Source organism: Pipra filicauda, unplaced genomic scaffold, assembly GCF_003945595.2.
Source record: "Pipra filicauda isolate LSUMZ 115617 unplaced genomic scaffold, ASM394559v2 scaffold88_size2543281_pilon, whole genome shotgun sequence".
Classification (NCBI taxonomy): domain Eukaryota; kingdom Metazoa; phylum Chordata; class Aves; order Passeriformes; family Pipridae; genus Pipra; species Pipra filicauda.
The window spans coordinates 2,174,339-2,196,350 of NW_024105075.1; the positions used below are offsets into that span (position 1 = coordinate 2,174,339).

Here is a 22,012-nt window from a genome sequence, read left to right on the forward strand (position 1 = left end):
GACATAGCTCCAGGTGAAGTAAAAGGAGGTCACTTAAAAGGTAAAATTAAAAAAAAGAGGCTTTGAATTGCTGGCAGTTTGTGTTCCAATTGTCTAAATATGAAGAGTCTTGTTTCTTTAGAAGTTGGTGTACATCTGAGCTAGGCCAAGGATGTAAAAAAACACTGTAAAAGGAAAGTCATAAATTGCCATTCCCTTCTTAAATCAACAAATCATTCCTAGAACTTCAAAGTATAATGCATTCTCTTTCCTCCCATGCAACAAATTTTACTCTATTTTAGAATTCTTAAATGGTTAGGTTCATTTTCCTGAATGGTATGGTCAGCTTTTTTTCCTAATTTGATTTGTTTGGTAAAATTGAGTTTTTTAGCTTTTGGTTTGGTTTTGTTTCAAAAGAATTTAAAACAATTCAAAAGAAAGAAGTATCGTATCTTTTAAGCAGTAGGAATTTTGAGATCTGACTCTGAAATCTTTCTGAGAAAACCAAAGGTTTTTGAAGGTTTTTTTTGTTTGAGACTTCAAAAAAATGCTCAAATAGCATCTAGCTCTGGGAATAAAACAGTAGAGCATTGAGACGTTAGCTTTGCATGTCTCTGAATTAGACTAGATTGATTTCTCCAAGCTAAAGATGTTTCAGATTTGAGCAGTCACTTCCTTTTTTTTGTCTTTACGTCTTGTGCCTTAACAAGATATTCAGCTGACACCTGGTGTCATTCCTTCATGGGATGAAGTATGATCTACAGAAAAAGCTTATACAATTCATTTGCACTAAAAGATGCAAGAACAGTACAGATGTTATTGCCTCACTTTGTCACAACTGCAGTCAGATCACAGTGTACATGCCAGTGAAAAAAAGAACATTCCATGAAACAGAAGTTTTAAGGGTGTGGATAAAACCCTTGAATACATGGTGAAGAAGCAGAGAACTGAGTACTCAGAGAACTCAACACTCAGCCTCCTAATGGAGTGGAATGCCTGCCTATTTGTCTGTGCACCTCCTTTTGACAATACACAGAAAGACAGCTATGTGTACTTAACTCGCTTTTAAATGTCTGGAAACTTCTTTACTTACCAGACCATTCACCAAATCATATCTTTGTTAGTCACATATTTTCTTCATGTTACAAAAAAATGGTGTACTTGTAAATAAACAAGAATCTAATATGTATTTATGACAGCAATGAATTATTTACAGAAAATATTGGTTCCCTCTGTAACAGAATGAAATAAAATACTAGTAAGTTGATTTTAAACTTAAAACTTTATTTTTACACAGATCTGGTGAAAGGATGCTAATATATTTTAAATACTAAAAAATTATCATTTGGAAACTAAGAAGAACCTTATTTGCCCAAATCAACTTAATTATACTTCAATGGCCATCTTCTGTGTTTTTGTTCTCATGGCAGAGAAAGTCCATTCATTTGGACCAGTAGCATTAAGTTTTTATGGATTTTGTCTGTTGCCTTTACACGGCGAACAAAAGATAGAGGGTGGTATAGGTTAAACATCTGGCAAACTGGAATTCCAAACAACTCTGAAATGTAACACAACATGCATAAAAATTATTACCATATGAAGCAATACTGAAACTAAACAAAATCAAGAATTCCAAATCATGCTGGATAAAATTTGTGAAACATTTCATCACCTACAAGTGGTTTTTTTAACCACTGAAGTCCCTGGTAATCAGTGAAACTCAGAGGTTGTCTTCAAGAAAGCATCACCATGGGGTTCTGAATTCCAGAAGAGTATTGTTGATTTAGTTGATTGACTACTTTGCAGCTTTTGAAAATGTCATTGCATATCCATCTGCATCCTTTGAAACTGAAATGCTTTGAATGTGAAATCCCTTGGTATCCTGACACTCAGTTCATCAGTGAGTAGATTATTTTCTCCTTCTCCTTGGAAGGATTAAACAAGGACTTTGCCAAAATATGTGAAGTGTGAAAATATGAATTATAAATCGCATTTGATCAGGGCATTTAATCAGGAATCTGGTGCAGCATCTCCCATACTAAGGAAAATTAAGCTGATTGTATTAAATTTCAGCCTATTACTCCAAATGAGTTACTTACATGATCCTGAATGCAGACCTTCAGGTTACAAACTTATTACAACACTCAACAAATTAATTTAAAGACCCTTACATATTCATCAGAACTGTAAAATCTTGAGACAAATTTTGAGTTCATAAAGTTTTTATCAATTGCATCGCTTCCCTTAGATGTGTAAGGGAAAGAATAACTACAGAAAGCTGTTAAGTCATCTCGAAAACACAGAAGCAAACAACTTTTATTAAGCATTAGTATATCACTCATCTTCAGTATGAGGCGTTCCGAGGTCATATATTTTTGTTGTTTAAATGATCACATAAATGTTTTTTCAAAATAAAACCACTGTGATTGGTGGACTTCAAGGAAAACTTTTCAGCATGTCCCAGTGACTGAGCTCTCATCTTCAGTGAGCACGCTAAATTCCAAGGTTTTGTCTGCCTCATTCAGAGCTGAGATTTGAAGTAAAGGGGGTTATGAAAAATTTAGGGAATACAGTGGTTCAAATCCTTACAGCACAGGAGAGATTTTCATGCAGACTCAATACTGCTTGGCAAGAGGAAAAAGATTTCTCAAAAGTTCTGTGCATCTAACCCAGATTTTTTATTTTGTCTAGTCAATAATATCATGAATTTGGGATACACCTGATATCGATTTTGAGATGATCAAAGCCACATTTTTTAAGACTTTAATATTTTTCAATAAGAAAGGAGTGTGAGGAAGAAAAAGAAAAAAAGGATTAACAGTTCCATGTATAATAAGTAGAATAGGAAAAAACAGACATTTCTTTTTTTTCCATTGTATTGGGTTGTATGTTAAATACTTTGGGTTAGGCAAAAGAAAAAAAGAAAAAAAAAAGAAAAAGAGCAAAATATAAGTGTATGGTTTTGAACTTGTCTTGTTTCTTTAAAAACTGGGCAACATGGTCACCAGAGCTTGTAGGAAATGGAAACTGCACTTGCACAGGGACAGCTGAAGGCTGTATGTCACAGCACTGCCACAGTTCTGACTTGCAGCAGACTTTTTGGTTTCTTAGGCAAAGCAGTATAAACAAATACATAACTGCAAGCAGTTTCCATTAGGACTACAGAAGTATTGAGTTGTCATCTTAGATTTTTCAGTGAAATTAATCATCTGCAAACCTCGACAGTGATTTTGACTGGCCAATTCAACCAAGGTAAAAAATGCATCCAAGGACACTTCTGTCTAGCCACATTCACCTTAAAGCGTGGTCACTGACTGGAGGAGTAAGTAGATAAAGAAAGAAAGTGTGCTGGAGGACAGGACAGAAATGGAGAACCTTAACATATTTGCAACTGGATGATCATAAATTTTGGGGGGAAAAGGCCATGACTGCACTTACCCTGCCTTTCTACCACAGAAGAGAAAAAACTTTTTGCAGAAACTATTTGCATATGATAGGTTTAAAGTCTCTTAATTCCCTTCAAATCTTAGGTAAAAGACAATTTTGTTCTTTTAGCTTGGTATATACTTGTACTTTTAAACCCCAAATTAGGAATTCTCATTTTTGATCCTTAACCTTATCTAAATTTTATACAGTGTCCACAATTACAATCTATAAACATTTACACATTTTTGTTCTCTGTGGCAGTGTTCCAGACTTTAGTATTATTGAAGACCCCAGATCTAATGTACTAATATTAGTTTGCATCAGAATGTTCCTCCATCAACTAACATTTTGAAATTTTCTGCTGTTCTAGAGGCAGAGCGGGTGAGTCATATGCCTTGGGGAAATGCTAAATAAAACCCTACACTACATGCTAATCTCACCCACTCTAGCAGACACCTCAAAAAAATTTATGTGGATACACATAAGATGGGAACTGACAGAAAAGACTGCACATTAACAGTGATATGATCTGCAAGAAAAATCTTTTAACCTCTAAACTATGGAAAGAACATGGCAATGTAGTGAATAACTGCACTTCAAGTTCAGCTCTTAATCTCTTATTTATGAACTGAGACTTAATTTAAAGTGCTCATTTGTGTAATTTGCTGTGAATGACTCTTTCTACTAAAAAAATTCCCAATTTGACTGTTCCAAAGAATTGCTTGGAGTGATAGCCTAAGACATATGAAGGCATTTCGGTGTATCACTTGAATGCATTTTACAGGAAGGAGCATTTGTACACACAAACATAAAAATAACATAAGAGGCAGTCATTTTGAGCTATACATGAGAGTACAAAATTGTTCCATCACAGCTCACAGAAAAAAATGTGGTAAACACAACGGAAAGCGAACACAATATACTTGTTTCTGGATTGTCATGCAGTTCTTCACCCACTGTGATTAGTGGAGGGATTTGCTAGCAGAGCATTTAACAAGAGGGGCTTGGCTGAAGAGCAGCAGACAGAAGGAAGAGCTGCAGACAACCAGATGAGTCCGCTTCTTTGTTCGTGTCTTGAATTTTCTTAGAAGGAACAGGTGGAAGTTTTACAACACTGACTTAAAATATGAAAGGATACTACTAACATTTCAAAGCAAACCCTTAAAGGTTCATAAATTGGTTTACGTCACAAGACAGTTGATGGGTGTGATACACTTGCAGAGTAAGCCCCTGCGACACTGACTTCACATCTTTGGTTTATTTAAGAAGTTTCCTGCAAGAAGAATACACATTTGGTGCCCAGGAGCTCCTTTTATCAGCTTCTATTTGCAATGGAAAGTATGCTTTTGTACTCTAGTGCCATGGTCATGGTTGCTACTGAAATGGCATCATTAGCTGAAAAAAACCTCTCTGATCAGAGGAATTTCTGAAAGCCTTTTAAGGCTGATTCCCCATTAAAGGAGCTATGACAGTTTACAACAGCTCATGATCTCACTCTGACATGCAGCAGATTTCTCCTAATCTCTTCTTCATTTTGAAGGGCAAAAGGGTGATTAGGTTTTATTAATGCAGGTTTCTATGTTAATGTGAATTTGGAAACACTTCAAAGAATAAACTGAGGTACAGGGTAGACTGAAAATGGTCTTTGCTTATCTGATCTGAATACAGAAGACATTAACACAAGACTTGAAAGAAAAAACAGGGTAAAAACTTATTCAATTAAAATTTTTGGATTTATACGTATTTTTTAAGCCTGGTGAAAATTTGATCTACTAGCAGCAATGTAGGTTGGCTAAAAATTAGACAATTGATTGAAAAATCAGTTAAATTACACATCAAGCAAACACAAATGTTTCTAAAGATTTTATCTGAAGACTTCTAAAATTTTGGAAAGTTTATAAAAGTGAAAAATTGTTTTCAGAATACTCTCCCAGATATATGAGAGGACAAACCAGTGTGTTAACTTATTTCTCTAGTGCTTTTAATGCTATGAAAAGCTGTACAGTGAAGAGGGTACATAATTTTTTCTGTATAGTTGTATCAGTTCAAGTTACTGGAAGGGTTAAAAATAAAAAGGAAGGCAAAGAGTGCATATCCATTGACAGCTGGGCTCTCCCTTGATTATTCTGTTCAGGAAGGGCAAAAGAGACACAGAGCTTTCATAAGCCTATTTTGCTTTGACTGTCTGACTCCTCCTGTTCCAAAATCTACCAACATACAGCTTCCTCCACTGGTGCATTCTATTAACGTTTACTTTGATCTGCATCCATCTCACCTATGGAGACTCCAAAGGTCACCAGTCAGGGATTGGCTCTCCTTGGGTATTGTATGGTGCCTAGCAAAGCAAGCCCAGCTCCTGACTGTCCTTTTTGGTACATCTACAGGCACCGTGCAGAGACACCCAGGCTAAACAAAGCTGGCTCAAGGCTTCTTGTGAACATAGGCAAAGTCAAATTTTCTCTGGTCCACAATGAGTAAGCAACTTGTGGGAGCACAGTGTCATTTCCAGTTTGCTCCAAACAGTTTCATCCTTCTCCTTCCCTCTTTCCTGTCACATATTTCAAAGTTTTCAAAGCAATGAACTTGCCAATGCCCAGACAACAGCAGTAGCCAGCGGCTGTGATGAGACCATAATAACTGTGGAATGTTTTTTATCTTTGTTGTTGAGGGAAGATAAGTTTCTGGCATCTGTATGGAACTTACTCTGGAGCACTTCTGATGTCATGGTGGTAGCTGAAAGGGATGTTGGTCTTCAGAGAGAGCACCAACTCTATTGCCTACAAACTCTGTTTTTCCTACTCCAGCACTTCCAACAAGCAAGACTGGTTTGCCTTTTGTTATGAGTAAATCAATACAGTATTGGAGATGTGCAGTCTCAGATGTGTGAACAAAGATTGCCTAAAATTGAAATGGAAAAAAACCCCCATCAAACACTTACACATCACAGTTTCGTTTTAAAAGCAAATAGTAATTTCTGTCTCTCTCTGGCTAGGACTGAATTCTAAAACGTGATGAAACAGAACACACCATTCTCTAATTCTCAAACACAATTACTACAAAAAATTGTTTTACTGGATTACTTTTACATAGTATTTCTACTTAAAATTTTTTATTCAATTTCTTCTATGAGGAAACTTTTGAAATCCGGTTGTAGCTTTGTGATGACATCCTGGATTGAGTTCAGGTGCCAGGGTGTTGGAGGTGGGTGGCTGCAGGGTGGCCTCTGTCAGGAGACTATGGGTCCCTGTGCTGGACATGGCTAGTTCTGGAGCACTTCTGATGTCGTGGTGGTAGCTGAAAGGGATGTTGGTCTTCAGAGAGAGCACCAACTCTATTGCCTACAAACTCTGTTTTTCCTACTCCAGCACTTCCAACAAGTAAGACTGGTTTGCCTTTTGTTATGAGTAAATCAATACAGTATTGGAGATGTGCAGTCTCAGATGTGTGAACAAAGATTGCCTAAAATTGAAATGGAAAAAAACCCCATCAAACTTACACATCACAGTTTCGTTTTAAAAGCAAATAGTAATTTCTGTCTCTCTCTCTGGCTAGGACTGAATTCTAAAACGTGATGAAACAGAATACACCATTCTCTAATTCTCAAACACAATTACTACAAAAAATTGTTTTACTGGATTACTTTTACATAGTATTTCTACTTAAAATTTTTTATTCAATTTCTTCTATGAGGAAACTTTTGAAATCCGGTTGTAGCTTTGTGATGACATCCTGGATTGAGTTCAGGTGCCAGGGTGTTGGAGGTGGGTGGCTGCAGGGTGGCCTCTGTCAGGAGACTATGGGTCCCTGTGCTGGACATGGCTAGTTCCACCCAGCTCAAACACAACCCCTGCAGGACACTGCTGGTTACCTGAGAGAAAATATATTCAAGAAGGCAGAATGACTGAGAAACAGCAGAACACCAAAGTCAGATGTGGAGGAGGAAGAGGAGAAGGAGGTCCATGCTGCTGGAATGATCACCCACACTGCAGCCCCTTGAGGACCCCATGCTGCAGCAGGTGAGTATGTCCTGAAGGACTGTAGCCCACAGAGAGCCCATGCCAGCACAAGGACAAATTAAAGTGTGAGAAGTAAGGAGTGGCAAACAGAAACCCCAGTGCACAGACCATAATCCCGCATCCACCTGTGCCGCTTAGAGTAGGGGGAGCAAAAGAGTCAGCAGTAAAGTAGTGAGGCTGAGACTAGGTTTTGTTTTAATGTTTGCCTTTTCTCTCACTACCTGAATGCGTTTTAATTGGCAATGAAAGAAATTAATTTTCCCCAAATCAAGTCTGTTTTGCCCATGAGAGCTACTGCTTAGCAATTTCACTGTCTTCATCCCGATCCACAAGCTTTTTCACCCTATTTCGTCCCTACCCTGCTGAGGAGGGAGAGAGAGCAAGTGTCTGAGCTGGTGTTTGGCTGTTCATAAAGGCTAACTCTCCACACATCCAGCCTAAATATTTTATTTCCTAAAACTTCTAAATTTAGTTTAAATGTACATGTATGTACACATGTGAGATCACAGAGATGACTTGCTTCAGACAAGACCTTCCTGAGTATGGCCACAGAACAGCAAGTCTCTGAAGACTGGTAGGAAAGCAGATATTAATATGACCAAAAAGATCTTCCCATTCTCCCAGAATATGTTGCTTCTGATTCATCAGCTTATGCAAGGTGCTCCTTTACCTATGGATGATGCATACATCAATTCGTTTCTTCACATGTGCTTCACCTACTTTAAATAGCAGTAAAGACATCTGTATTTTTTTAGTCTTTAACAGGCAAGTTTGACTAGATATTTCTCAAGAAACCAAGTAAGCAAAACACTGACAAGTAATTTTCAGAGTTTTAGAACTTTCCTCTTCAAACTTTTGTAGCATCACAACAAAAAAATCTCACTAAGGGGTATGTACTTTAATGCCTTGTTTATATCTACATTTCTCAGTATAAATCAGTTAAAAGCGGAAGAGGCAAAATCTCTCTCAGTGTCAACGGAAATAACCAGAAAATGATTCAGAGCAGGACTCTAAACTTAGGGTCCAAAATTTCTCTTGAAAAAGCCACACTCTGTTCCTTGGCTAAAGTTAGGTTATGTGGCTCGCCCTAACAGACACCTTGCTGAGTAACTGAGTAACCATAGACCATGTCACTAGAGTAAAGTTCCTAAGACAGGAAAGCTTAAGAGAATGGACTAAACTCCAATCACTTTCCTAAGGTTACGGTCAGATTTTAGATTCAGATTTCATTATGTTACAGCATTTCAGACAGCCCACAAAACTGGTTTAGCTGTATAATTAATAAGAAGGGAATAAAGAGTCTAGATGCTATTGTTCTTCAATTGACTTATTTATATTTCCTAACACTAGCCTTCTGTAGTATAGTGATGCAAGGGCTTCAGTTATGGAATCTTAAATATATTTTACTGAGAGGTTTTCCAAATAACAGTTTCAATAATCTTACGACTGACATTTTGAATTACACCAATTCATACTCTAGGAGGCACAATCACCCTTAAAGTGTATATATGGGCTACTTTAAGTCTTTTTGTTGTACCAAATAGGCAAGACATATCGTTAATTAGGTGCTAAAATATGGAAGAATTGCATACTATCCCCAGAAAAAAAAAGGAAGAAGAAAATGGGAAAACAGGTAGAGGGGAAGCCACTGTAATTGTTTCTCAATTGCTCACTTTATTAACATCCATAACAGTGTTGAGTGACTCAGTCCACATAGGATCTATATCTCTATTTAAAACTGACCTTTTTGGCCCCTCATGGGTAATATTGGATCACTCTCTCAGAAGGGATGACAGATTCTATTTCAATAGAATCTTATCACTTCAGTGCTTAAGTAACAACACAACACTGCAATTAAAACTTCAGAAGACTTGATGCATCACTGAAACATGAAGCTTTTGTAGAGTCAAAACCATGCTTTTTCCTTTGCTTGTTTATTAGATGGTTATTCAATGAAACAAAAAAAAAAATCAGTGAACACTTAATATAACAAAATGACTGCATTTTATGCAATAATGACCTATTTCTTAATTCCAGAAGAGTCTGTCATTAGTCTTAAGGAGGTGGGTGACATATGGGAGGTTTCCTGGGTCTGTGGAGAAAATAACTCACTCTTTAAGACAGCAGAATCAGCATTGTTCAGTCTAATACTTTTCTGTCTACTAGGATCCTGCTCTGCCTTCCAGTCTTTCCAGAACCACCTGTGCTCTGCACCCACATTTCATTGCATCAAAACTCAGAAAAATGCAAGAATTCTCTCGCTAACACCTTCTCTGAATTATGGCATTGTCCATTTTGGATGGAGAATGATGTCTCCAGGAACAGGTCCGAGCAAGAACACTTGTCATCTTTCCCTTATCAGGTTTCATGGTGTATAAAGCCAAACAGCTCATCAGTTGTCAGGACTTTTGAGTTAAGATCATTCCAAACAGGTATTTCTTTCATGCTCACATACATGTGGAGCAGAACTTTTAGCACGTGAAGAAGAGGAACAAGGTGCATGTTAGTGACACCATTTTGATACAATAGGAATTTTTTACTTTTTCCTGAACCGGATTCCTGACTGCAAATCCCTGCACTCAGAGTAAATTCACCTTGATTTACTCTTGCCTCTGTGCTAATTTAGTCCCAAATTTCCATCAAGCCTAAGGATAAGAAAGGATATTCCCATTCTGAAATGGCTGTACTTTGTAGTCAATTCTAATAGAGAGTGTTAAATGGAGAAGAAAATCTATGCAGCTGCCAACAGTTAGTAGCAGAAACAGGCAAGCATTATGTATTAGAATTATTTGTCTAGTGTTTTGGCAATAAACTTGTTGATGTCTGTCTAGAAACCTAATTAAAACATCCTGCTTCTTCTTCCAGAACAAAGTATTACTTAGTCTATCTGTGCAATTGAATACTCATTACTTTGTGCCATGATTGACTGTCCTTTGGGACATGTGAACAACATGTAAAATGTAGAATTTGCTTGTAACATTTGAGCTTTCTACTGCACATCATGTGACTGACTGAATGGCCTGAACAGCACGTTATTACACTGCAGCCTAAGGTAAAGGCAACATGGAGAACATTTTCTGCGAGAACCACAGTAATTCTTTTACAATGTGAGATAGAAAACACGCTGCATAGGTAGGCAGGTACCTTACTCTTTCCAATTCCTGCATTTCCAATGTCAAACACAGAGTGATGCACTGCCAGCAGCTCCTCCAGCTGAACAGCCTACCACCCAGAAGAGACACACAGTGAGTGCCTTTCCTCTCTTGTTGTACTTATCACAGAGACATAATTATTCACAAAAATCATCTCCCCCTCTACGTTCCTATTCCCTTTAATAGGAAAAAATGAACTTGCACCATCTTGGCAGATTTGCCTCAGCTGAGCTGATGTTGCATCAAGCAAAACTGTCTCTCAGAAAATGGTAAGAGAATTGGTGCAAGGTAATGAAAACAGTTACTGCAACAAGTGAGAACAAGTCCTATTCTGCCAGACAGCCACACAGTCCAGTAAGACTGTGCCCACCCAGACATACAGAACAGTTATTCACAATATTACAATTTTGCCATTGCTTTAGCAGAGTGAATTCCACACTCAGAACAGTTGTACAGCTATAATTCAGCAAAATACAAGGTCAATCTACTAAAGTAATACATTTCTTCCAAAGAAATAGTTCTATGAGTCACAGAATGGAAATAGGTTGGGTGCTTGTGGATTTCTGCCTTAGTGAAGAACATTTACACTGATTTTCTGAAGTCTAACAGGAATAAGATCATGTTCCTCAGCACTTAGTTTCTGTTTCACCCAGCTAGTGGGAAACAAAATATTCTATAGAAGGCTGACCATAAAGTTCACAGTACCCCAAAGTATAGGTTTTTGTCTTTCACCCTTCTGTCAGGATAATGGAAAAAGATAGACAAGAGCATAAAATCCTGTATAAATCCTGAGATCAGCCACATTTAACCAGTCTGGTTATTTCTGTTTCCAACATACCCTAATAAAGGTAAATAGTGTGCTATCACATAGAGTAGATGTGGATGTTCCCTGAAGAAAGATGGGAATATATGCTCTTAGTAGTCCAGTAATGTGTGCAGCACAATGTGCATTACATTATACATAAATACCTGAGCATACAAAAGTCACATGCAGCCATGCACATTCCAAATCCACACCCTCTTATTTATGTTTTTTGCTCCCTCACTCTTCTTACCTCACTATAAATAATTAACCAACAATGAATTTTCTACCAAGTACAAAGGCTTGGTACTTAGCACAAACAAACGTGTTTGGCTCTCTAGATTGTAACTATACACAGCTTTTTTGAACAAAATATATTTTCTTACAGGCGTATTTATCATACTGAGGAGCATTACTACCATGATAAAATGCCTTTGAAATACCAAGTCATTGAGGGACACCTTATCAATACTGTAATATATTCAAAAATAACCTTCATTTGCAATTGCAAACCCATTTGCAATTATTTTGATTGAAACTCTTAAGGGGAGTAATTAAAGGCAATGAATTCTTTTACTTTGAGAATAAAGCTCTCTTCAGGCTTCAAATGAAGCTTCAGGGTAGATTGTTTACCCATCTGTTCAAACTGTAGGTTCCTCTTCCTAGTAACATCCAGAGCTGGAAACAGGTCACTGATTAGGCCTGTGAAAATTGGGATATCATCTGTTACTATTTTAGGGAAATTAAAGTCTCTTTAGATTCCCATAAGCACCAGGAAAAGGACAGTAAATAATATATCGCAGGAGCATTAAATCATTCTTTTTTTAGGATTCTGTTTTTATTCAAAGGCAAAACATCAGAAATAGCCCCTACTCTTAGACGCTTTTAAGTAAAGATTTTAGCTGATCCTCAGGACTATTTCTTGTCTCCTTGTTTCAAGGGCCCAGCAATTACCAAAACTGACTTGATAGCCTGAAGTCACCAGTCATAACAGTGCTGTGAAAATATTTTAACTAGTCATGTTAGCACAGGAAATAAAACTAAGTGGTTTTTATGAAGAAAACAGTCGATTTACACATGGAGGAAAATTACACATTTTTAATCACTTGTAGCCTTGTAGGCTTTAGGCCAGTGTCAGAGTTCTACTAAACAAAAAAAGACAAAAAATAAGGTGAAATGTATATCTATTTAATCTTCAGTATTCCACCACTTTGTTCCTTATTCTTAAATGGCAATATTTGCATCATCAAGTATTATTGTATTCATTGCAATTTTCATGATGAAATAAGGAAAGCAAAAAATGGCTTCCAAACTTCTACTAATTTGACCTGATGTTAGCAATGCTTTTTTGTTTCTGAAAGGTAAGACTGGACACATTTGCACCAGCTCCACCACCAAAGTTAAAGGAAAAGATAAACAGATAGATACTCAGTCTAGAGAGAAAGTATAAAAACATTTGGTAAGTGAAGGGCAGAGAACAAGCCTCTATCCTCTTCTAAGCCCTACCAGTGGGAAGGCAGACACCCAGTGCAGAAGGTACAACTTCTTCTATGATACGTATACATTGCAGTCCCTCCTTCTCAATTTTTTCAGGGCTATGTAATACTTACCTCTCTCCCTCTCATTCCAAGGTAACATAGAAATAGAAAGAGAAGGACTTTCAAACAATTTGAACAGCACCTTGACTGACTGGAGTACCCTAATATCCAATTTTGAAGAGGATTACCATGAAGTTACAGGTCTCTACATTTAAGACTACAGCAACACCTAAAGCAGTTCTTACAGCTCATGCAGAGATCCCAGATGGCTAATTTTGGTATAGCCAGCAGTGGGACCAGCTACTGTAAGAGCAGCAGGCTAAGTATGTGGACAATCAGCCCCTCTGACCTCTGTGCTGCTGTGGCTAGTATCTCCTTATGTCAGCATGCATCACAATATTCATGTTGGTCCACAGTTTCCTTAGTGTGCGCACACTACCCTTCCCTCAATCTGAAAAATCTGTCTGGGGTTGCAACCATCCTGCTCTTAGCACCCAAACTGGCTACCAGTTGGGTAAGGTTTGAGAACATATGCTGCAAACCACACCTAGGAATTAAATATAAATGCAGCCTAGTTAGTATTATCACACATAAATACAATTTAAAAAAAAAGGAAAAAAATAAACAAAAAATCAAATCAATCCAAAAACTCAAACCAAAACCAGAAACAAATTCACAACTTAAAAATATACCATTTTTAAAGTTGACAGATGTCTCTATCCTCTTCTATGACAGTGTGAATCAAATGCACTAAATATGTCACAAATGATAAAAAATAAAAAGTAATTTTCAAATTCAGGACAGTTCACAATCAGTAAGAATTTTTTTTTTTGAAGGTAATAAATATGCCAATTATCTGCATTGAAAATAAGTCTCCACATTTTAGAAATGGTACACCTAGGCAAAGAATAGAGTTGATAATGAAACTAGGAAATTTAGGAATATACTGTGCTTAATAAGCTTTTGGTTAGATCAAGGTAATTTTTTTTGTGGTTGGTTTGCTGTCTCGTGGGTTATTGAAGTGCAGGCTGTGCATCTTAACAGCAGCCTGGTGTGTGGATTGTCCAGTGTACAAAGACTTTAAGACATCCAGGCTATTTGCCATGGCATGACAGGACCAGAAGTCCCTTCCTTCACTGCATATGCACTAAAAGCCCTGATAACCCTGTTCTGCATCAATTTTCATATGCTAGGATCTTAGTGCCCCAAAGGTATATTTTAAATTCTAGAAGTCCCCACACTGGGCCAATATTCTCAGAACTCTCTGAACTGCTGTATGTTTTTTTTGGCAGCCCAGAATTTTTGTCAAAGGGATTTGATTTCTCCCATTTCCATTAAAAGTAAAACAAATAAGACTTAAAAGTAAATAAAGAAGAACATTCTAGCTTTTGCTTCAAACATTAATGCTAATACTATCATTAATACTATGATTAATATTGAACTGGCAAAGAGTGGTATAAATTACTTTTCCCAATTCAGAAAGTGCCTCCAAGACAAAGTAATCATTAGACTTGAGGCATCCTTGTTCTGCTGAACCAAACAATATTAATTATCTTAATATATGCATGTCTTAATTTCATTATCTCTAGAAAATGGCAAGAATGTGTCAGGAAATCTTCAGGATATTTAGAGATAATTTCAAATTATGCAGGCATGAAATAAAGTTGCTTTTGATTTCATCATGGCCTTGCCTGCTAGTTGCGTTTATAGCTTAATGTTTAAGGATCTTATTACACTGACAAAACTGAATATTAAGAATGCCTTGGGAAAAATTATACAGTTCAAAATGACTAAAACAGCATACATACCAGGGAGAAATTATATAATTTCTAGATTTTAGGTTTTAAGATAATATTTCCGAATATGAATTCTTTCTATTATAATAATTAAATTATTTAGAAATGCTACCCCCCTCCCATTTTTCAAACAGTCCTCCACTGTATTTACTGGGAAAAGTTTAAAGAAGTGTTCGTCCAACTAGAATACGCTATCTGTTTTTCAGAATAATTCCTACTCTGCTATTCTCTTCTGCAAATTATAAAGTTGTCTTTCTAATACACAGCAGCACAATGTAGTCAGTCATCCCAGGTATGAAGTGGAGATATACAATTTTTAATGCACAATTAATACATTACAAACATACCAAGATCAGAGGAAAGGACACTTTCTTTCAAATTCATATCTGACAATTTATTAAGGATGGACATGTGATTTAAAGTGCCTTCAAAATAAAAGATAAGACTACATATATAAATCCCTCCTATTATTATAATATCCACCTGCATTGGTATGGAGTATGTGTTGACATGTATCCAACCTAGAAGCCCAGAGACCCTCACCTGTTCAGGGAGCAGCTCCCAGCAGAGTGGTTACAAGGTGATAAACTTCCTAGCTAACAGACACGCATCAATAAACCCTTCAGCAACCAACGTAATTTCAGAGATCAGTTCAATGTCAGGGACAGCCATGCCACAGGTTCTAGGAAAGAAAACAAACCCCATAATCCAAATACACAGATTAGTATTTAAACATAGTGAGAATAAGTAATTTAAATCAAATGTCTGATGTGTGCAAACATTTTTAAAAGCAGAGCTCAAAAGAGCCACAGTTAAGAGTGTCAGTCAAAGCTAACAAGAACCTCACTTCAAAGCAAGAGAAGATAATTAGGCATTGTTGATTGTTAATATCCAATAACATTGCTGCACACAAAGGAGGCAGTTGAGAAACACAGAGACAGGTACTGCTGAAACTTAGAGCAGTCACAGTCTGCAGTGGTGTCATTTGCCACCGACAACTGGAGGTCACAGCCAACAGCTGTAGAGGGTCTGGAAGTGCAACACCCTACCATTACTAAAAATGCCATAATTTTTTAAAGCACTTTGATTTTTTTGGAGGGCTTTAACGATTTTATGTGAAGTCTCAGTTGCTTTTAGAGGTTTCACTGTTTTTTTTTTAAATATAACCTCCAGTTCAAACTTTTAGAACAAAATCACAGACATATTAGTGATACAAATGAGAAAAATCTCATTAAATCTCATTTAAAAAGTATCACAATATTGCTATTGCTAAATAATATCCTCATTTTAAAAATCACTTCTTAGATTATATAATAGCAAAGAAGAAATCTTGAATTTTTTGTTCAGGTCAGCTACAAATCAGCAATTTCTTCCCTCAGAGCACTTCCTCACTCCTGCAAAACAAATATTTTTTTGTTCCCTATTCATATTTGAATATGACAAAATTAAGACCAGTAATTTAAGTCAGCAGTATATTTCTGACAGAAATCAATAACATAGTCTAGAAAAAGAGTAAGAACCTCTCTGCTAAACAACTTTTAAGCAAACTATGCTCTAAGAGGCATTTCTTCAAGGGCTGCTATATGCATTGCAGGCAATTCTAAAAAATTACTTGCTCTTCTACCTACCATAATTATTACACTTTTTGCAAATAGAGTAACTGCTTATGCAAGAAATATCAGGCTAGTAGAATTCATTATGTCTTCTCTCTCTTGTGGGATTTTATTAAGTGGCAAATATGTGGAGCTAATGCTTTAGCAGTTACCTCCTGTCTCTCCCATGCGCTGCAGAATAGATAGAAGCTGTTACAGACATCAGCTACAGGGCTGGATTCCCAAGTCTCAAATGCTCCAGTTCATATTATAATTCCAAAGACTTTTTATTTGGTTTATTTTTTTGTGAAAACCAAGCAAATGTAAGACTTCTGCTTTATGTAGAAGTAGATTTTGAAAATTAAAAAAAAAAGAAAAAAACCCACAAAAAAACCCCAAATCCAAAACCCCAACCAAAGCCAAAGAAAACCATGGTAGAAGGCAATGACTTATCTTTCAGCAGAGATCTTGTTAATTAATATTATTGCATGTCCCTTATCCTTTTCTTCCCAAACAAAAAAAAAAGGAACAACAAAAATAATAGACAACAAAAACAAATCACATGCATTTTCCATTCTCTGGTAGTCCAGTGAGAGATGAAACACCTGGTAGTGACAGGGAATGAACCCTCCTGCTTTCTTGTCAATACCACACTCAGCTGAATGTGGAAGATGTGGCCACCAAGACAGCTGACTCTGAATGTAGGAGGGGTGGCAGCCACATGGCACAGACACAGGGGTCCCTGTCCCCTTGCACCCTTTTGTGCAATGGTCTGAATTGAGGAGCTGTCTATTATTGTTCTCTTGGTGCAAATTAATTCTGCTTGGCCTTGAGGGTTCCTAGATGGCAATTAATGAGAAGGCTTGGTAATGCTACAGTCAAGTTGCGAAACATTAACACCCCTTCTTCCCCCATTTATAAGGAAGCACAATATATCTCTCAGGGTCTCCCTCCAACCTTTGCTAAGACTCAACTATAGCATCTTACTTAGACACGTTCTTTGCAGAATTCAAATCCTAAACTCCCTCTTGCACGCAGATATTACTGCTTGTTACAAATGAGTGTAATTTGGGCTTAAGGAACATGAAAACTAATTGCTGCTGCTGCTCCCCAGTCCTGCCATCTGAAGCAGGATGTTTGGCTGGCAAAAGGATGAGATGTGCCTGAGCAAACAGCTTTCTAAGTTTAGCAGACTTTGTGTCTTTCTGCAGTGAAAGCATGTAGGTCTATGGTATCAGGAATTCCATGGTTAAAGCAGAAAAAACAAAACACACCAAGATATGGACGTACTTTTAATACAGAAGAAAATACTACCTGTATTTGAACTTGCTCACAAAAGCAACAGTGATGCCTGGTTCTAACCTATCTTTCACAAATCCAAGACCTTTACTGTGCAGATAGCATGTGCATACTTGTGCCTCCCCAGACAGCCTGACAATGCCTCGCAGCTTGCCTCACCGAAGTTCAATATGTTAAGAAATGAAATCACAGAATGATTTCTTTCTCAAGTCTTGATAAAATCAGTGAAAGTGTCAATGCAAGAGTCAGGTGACAACTTCTGCACAAGCACGTGAGGGACGACTCCTTTTTAAGCAAGTCCTGCACCGTGTAGTTCAAAGGACAGCTCGAAAAGTTTGTTGAAAGAAATTGGCAATTTTACTGCCCATCAGGCTGGAGCAATTGTTTGTGGAATTAATTCATTCTCAGAAACATCATTTGGATATAAACTCACTGAGCAGAGCACGCAAAATATATTCAGATCTTTTAAATTCAAAACTTTCTTCCTCAAAATATTAGTGGTAAGATAAAAAGCATAAATACAGACTTTAAGAAAAAGATAATGGGTTGTCCCACAGTGCCTAAAAGCATATGACTGTTTTTGATGTGCACTGCACTTTTCACAGCTTCTCAACAATCACACACTCAATATCTTCCTAGGTGAGGGTATGAAGCTTTATTTTCAGCTGGTAGTTTCGAAACATCTATGAATACTTTCATGCCTACACCCAACCAAGAATGTGATAGCTAGACAGTTTTCAAATGGTGATTTTACTAGGTTAACTGAGCTGTGAGGATTCCTATTTACCACAAAACAGTGAATATTCTTGCATATGTTTAGGTACCTCCTATGTGTGCACAGGTACCTTTAAAATTTGATATAGATTAAAAAAAAACAACAACAACAAAACAAAACAGCAAGGTAGACATTTAATTTCCCTTGTCATTATGGTGTGGAGGCAGGCACAACATGAATACTGATCTTTTTTTAACAGCAATTCTGTAGCAAAAAGAAGTTGCACTTCATTGCAAACCAGGGCTAGGAACACTAGGTGGGATATGTACTCTAAATGTGGACTTGAGATATTAGTATACCATAAAATCACACAATAGCACTACCTGCCTGAACAGAGCTATGAGGTTTTCAGGTAGTTCTGTCTGACCTGCACATCTGGGGATCATGGTAATAATATTCCAACTGTGGACTTCAATGTAATATTTTCACCAAGAAATACAAATCTGTTAAAGGCAACACCAAAAAGTGTTAAAAGAAAGATAATACTTATAGAAAGGGACAGTTTACTAGAGCTTATCAAACAGAGGTATTTCCCTGGTAGCCACCAGGCTTTAGTAATCTGTGGCTCCTCTGGCCAGCACTGAATATGGAAGGAAAAGACCAGACTGCTAGAGTCACAAGGAGCGCATATTGCTGAAGCATGCCTATAGGAAGAATCATCTTTTGAAACACGCAGAATAAATGAGACCAGTAGGGATGCGGTGGGTTTGAAAAGGTCAGGAGACAGCATTGAGTAAAGAAAGCAGAAGAAGAAGAACATGGGACAGTGGAAACTCAAGGCATGTCTCAAAAGTGCTGGAAAACCCTGGAAGCACTGAGATTTCTTGCCAAGTTAAATCTTGTCAAACTTCTCACCCATATGATGCCATGATTTCACATGGTGGGACTTGAACAGGGCCAGAATTTCAATAGCAAAGCTTCAATTGGAATCCTGCAGGACCAGGATTTCACTGACATTTGTTGCTACATTTTGAAGATAAATTGATTTTAAGGTAGCATATCACACAGGTGATTTACTGTTTCCTTCTACTTCCTCATTTACAAAGGGTTTCAGAGGAACTTTGGAAAAAGATATTACAGGTTCAGCATTTATAGCCTGCAAAGGACAATAAAGATGCACTGCTGAAATACTCCTTTTTCTTGTTCCTAATTGTATCATGGATAGTCTTTAATTGTACTACCACCACTGACTGAACTACCAAGGCGCCACTGAAGTCATCAAAGCACCCCCAAGCTCCTGTCTGGACCAAATCTTAACAGATATTCTCTCTAGAATAAAATCAGAAGTGAAGGTTTAACATCTTTTTCTTAAAAGCAACAGTTTCCAGCGTAATTCACATGAAAAAACGCTAAACACCAATCTCCATACTGCTTAGCAGAACATCTCACCTTGTCATCCATGTATTCTGAACAGCTGAAGATGTACACCATCATACCAAGGGCACAGCCTAAATCTTCAGTGGTCTCTGTCTTACCTATGCCAGCTGGTTCTTCAGGAGAACCACTCACTTTCAGGTCGAGAGCTTGAGTTAGAGTAATGTAACACCTTAACATAAGAAAAGTGATTGTTTGCATTGCAATGAACTTCTGCAATATCAGGAGGGGGTTTTTTTCAAACCTTATGCTTCATGGGTGATTTATTCCAAGACTTTCTCATTAAAATTTAATGTCCTAAGCCACAAATGTACCTCTTCCATGTTCATGTAAAATCACAGTGTGATACTACTTGGAAAATGCTTATTTTAGAAAACTAAACACATCAGCATTTTTTAGCAAGAAGGAACATCCTATCAGTGGTCACATAGGACAGGAAACAGGAGACTGTAGTTGCTGCTTTGCCTATTTCAAAGACTTAAGCCCCAGAATTGGCCCCCCCAACTGCAGGTCGTAAGCACTAAGCCAGTCAGGGTGTCTGGGTGCATCTTTTTGGACCATTTATTTTAACAAGAAATTCTATACTGGAGTAGAAACATTTCCAAAAAAAAAAAAAATTCATTGTGTGTGGTGTGAAAAAAACTAAAAAAGTGGTTTGGACTTTAATACACAAACAAAAAAAAATTGCTGAAAAGTCCTGATTAACCTTGGTAAAGATCCACTCATATTCCCCTTCAGACTAGACACTGAATACATACCTATGCAAAGAATATTTCAGTAATTTTAAATGTAACGGCCATTAAAATCATACCATTACATAAGTATGCATACCTACATGCACACACATGCTCAAAGATATTGTGTCTTAATAACTATATACATATGAGTTAGGAAAGAACACTGAACTTCTTATTCACAGAAACAGGTAAGGCAGACTGTTGTAAGTAGCAGTCATTACCTGTCAGTCAAAGGTGTATTTCCCAAGTACTTAAAAATGTACTGAAACTGAGCATCGCTAATGTTGGCAAAACAGTGTTTCTGGACATCATCCCATCTATGGTGTAGCTATGACAACCAAGCAAAAGCTCTGAAACCGGTGACCTAAAAAGCCATTGTAGAGTCATGATGCCAGGTAGGAGCTATTCAGATGGAAGAAATGCCACCCATCAGAATGCTGTCACACATTCCTAGCCACTTAGGACCAATAACTACTACAACCAACCATAAAGGATTAGATGCACCCTGAGGCATTTGTGCTTTTATATAGATGCAAGTGTAATAAGAGATCATTTTAATAGAGCTATTACAGCAGTACACATTGTCACTTACTAAGTCAAGATCTCTCCTTACAAAAAATGCAGTCTTTGCCTGGTAGCAGACATTACTTTGACCAGAATGAGTTTCATTTTACTCCTCAAGCCTTGTTTCTTCTTATCTTAATGCTGTCTTAGAAAACCATTTTATTTCTGAAGTTCAGGAGGTTAGAAGGAAAATGAGAATTCTTTTCTATTTCAATTCCCATCCAGTGAAACGTTTTGTTCATTCAAACCAGCAGCATATGCCAGCCACCTTAGGTTTACCCGATCAAAGTTACACATAGAGTGAGTACTTTGGTTTAAATAAACATTGAAAGTTTCAACTGTATGCACTTATAAAGAGTCACCATAGGAGAGGAGTGACTTGCTCTAGAGATGCATGTGTGCCTCTAAAAGGAGAGAAAAACAGTGTGAATTACTGAAGGCAGAATAAACTGTGCATGGAAAATATAGATGATTCAAATACACACCTTCTGAGCTCAAAGGCTTGCTAATACATCTTTGGCATGAATGTCTACAGTGCAAATGGCCATGATTTTTTGATGATCATCCAAGGAAAGTTCTCAAAGCAGCATGGTAATAAGAGCGTTTCTCCAAGTGACCTGAAAGATTTAGATAACCATCTAAAACCTCAGATGGACCTCAGCAACATCTACCATTATTGCTACTAGAAATTAGTTCTGCCTACATCATGAACTAGATCACCACAAAAACTGGCTTGTATGTACAAATTTGCTGGTATTAAACCTGAGATGCCAGAAGAAATCCTGGTTAAAACAGACATTTGAACCACCCCTAAAACAATGACAATTCAGGTGAGCAAAATTACTGCAAATGGTCAGCTAGGCAGGGTAGGAGGAATGGATGGATAAGACGATGTTCATGAAGTTGAATTGTAAATTCTGTGGTTATAATCTTCATAGAGATATGCACCAGACTCTGCAAAA

At 37.3% G+C, this 22,012-nt stretch overlaps 1 protein-coding gene and 1 long non-coding RNA gene across 2 annotated transcripts in view; both read right to left on the bottom strand.

The window, feature by feature from the left end:
* The window catches only part of DNAH11 (dynein axonemal heavy chain 11), an 80,741-nt gene that overhangs the window by 52,546 nt on the left and 6,183 nt on the right, over nucleotides 1-22,012 (bottom strand). The window lies entirely within an intron of this gene.
* LOC120325215 lies at nucleotides 6,684-19,894 on the bottom strand. The gene is made up of 3 exons (XR_005567111.1): nucleotides 19,765-19,894; nucleotides 15,253-15,391; nucleotides 6,684-6,864 (listed from the first exon to the last, which is right to left on the bottom strand). It is a non-coding gene; the product is annotated as an uncharacterized LOC120325215 (long non-coding RNA).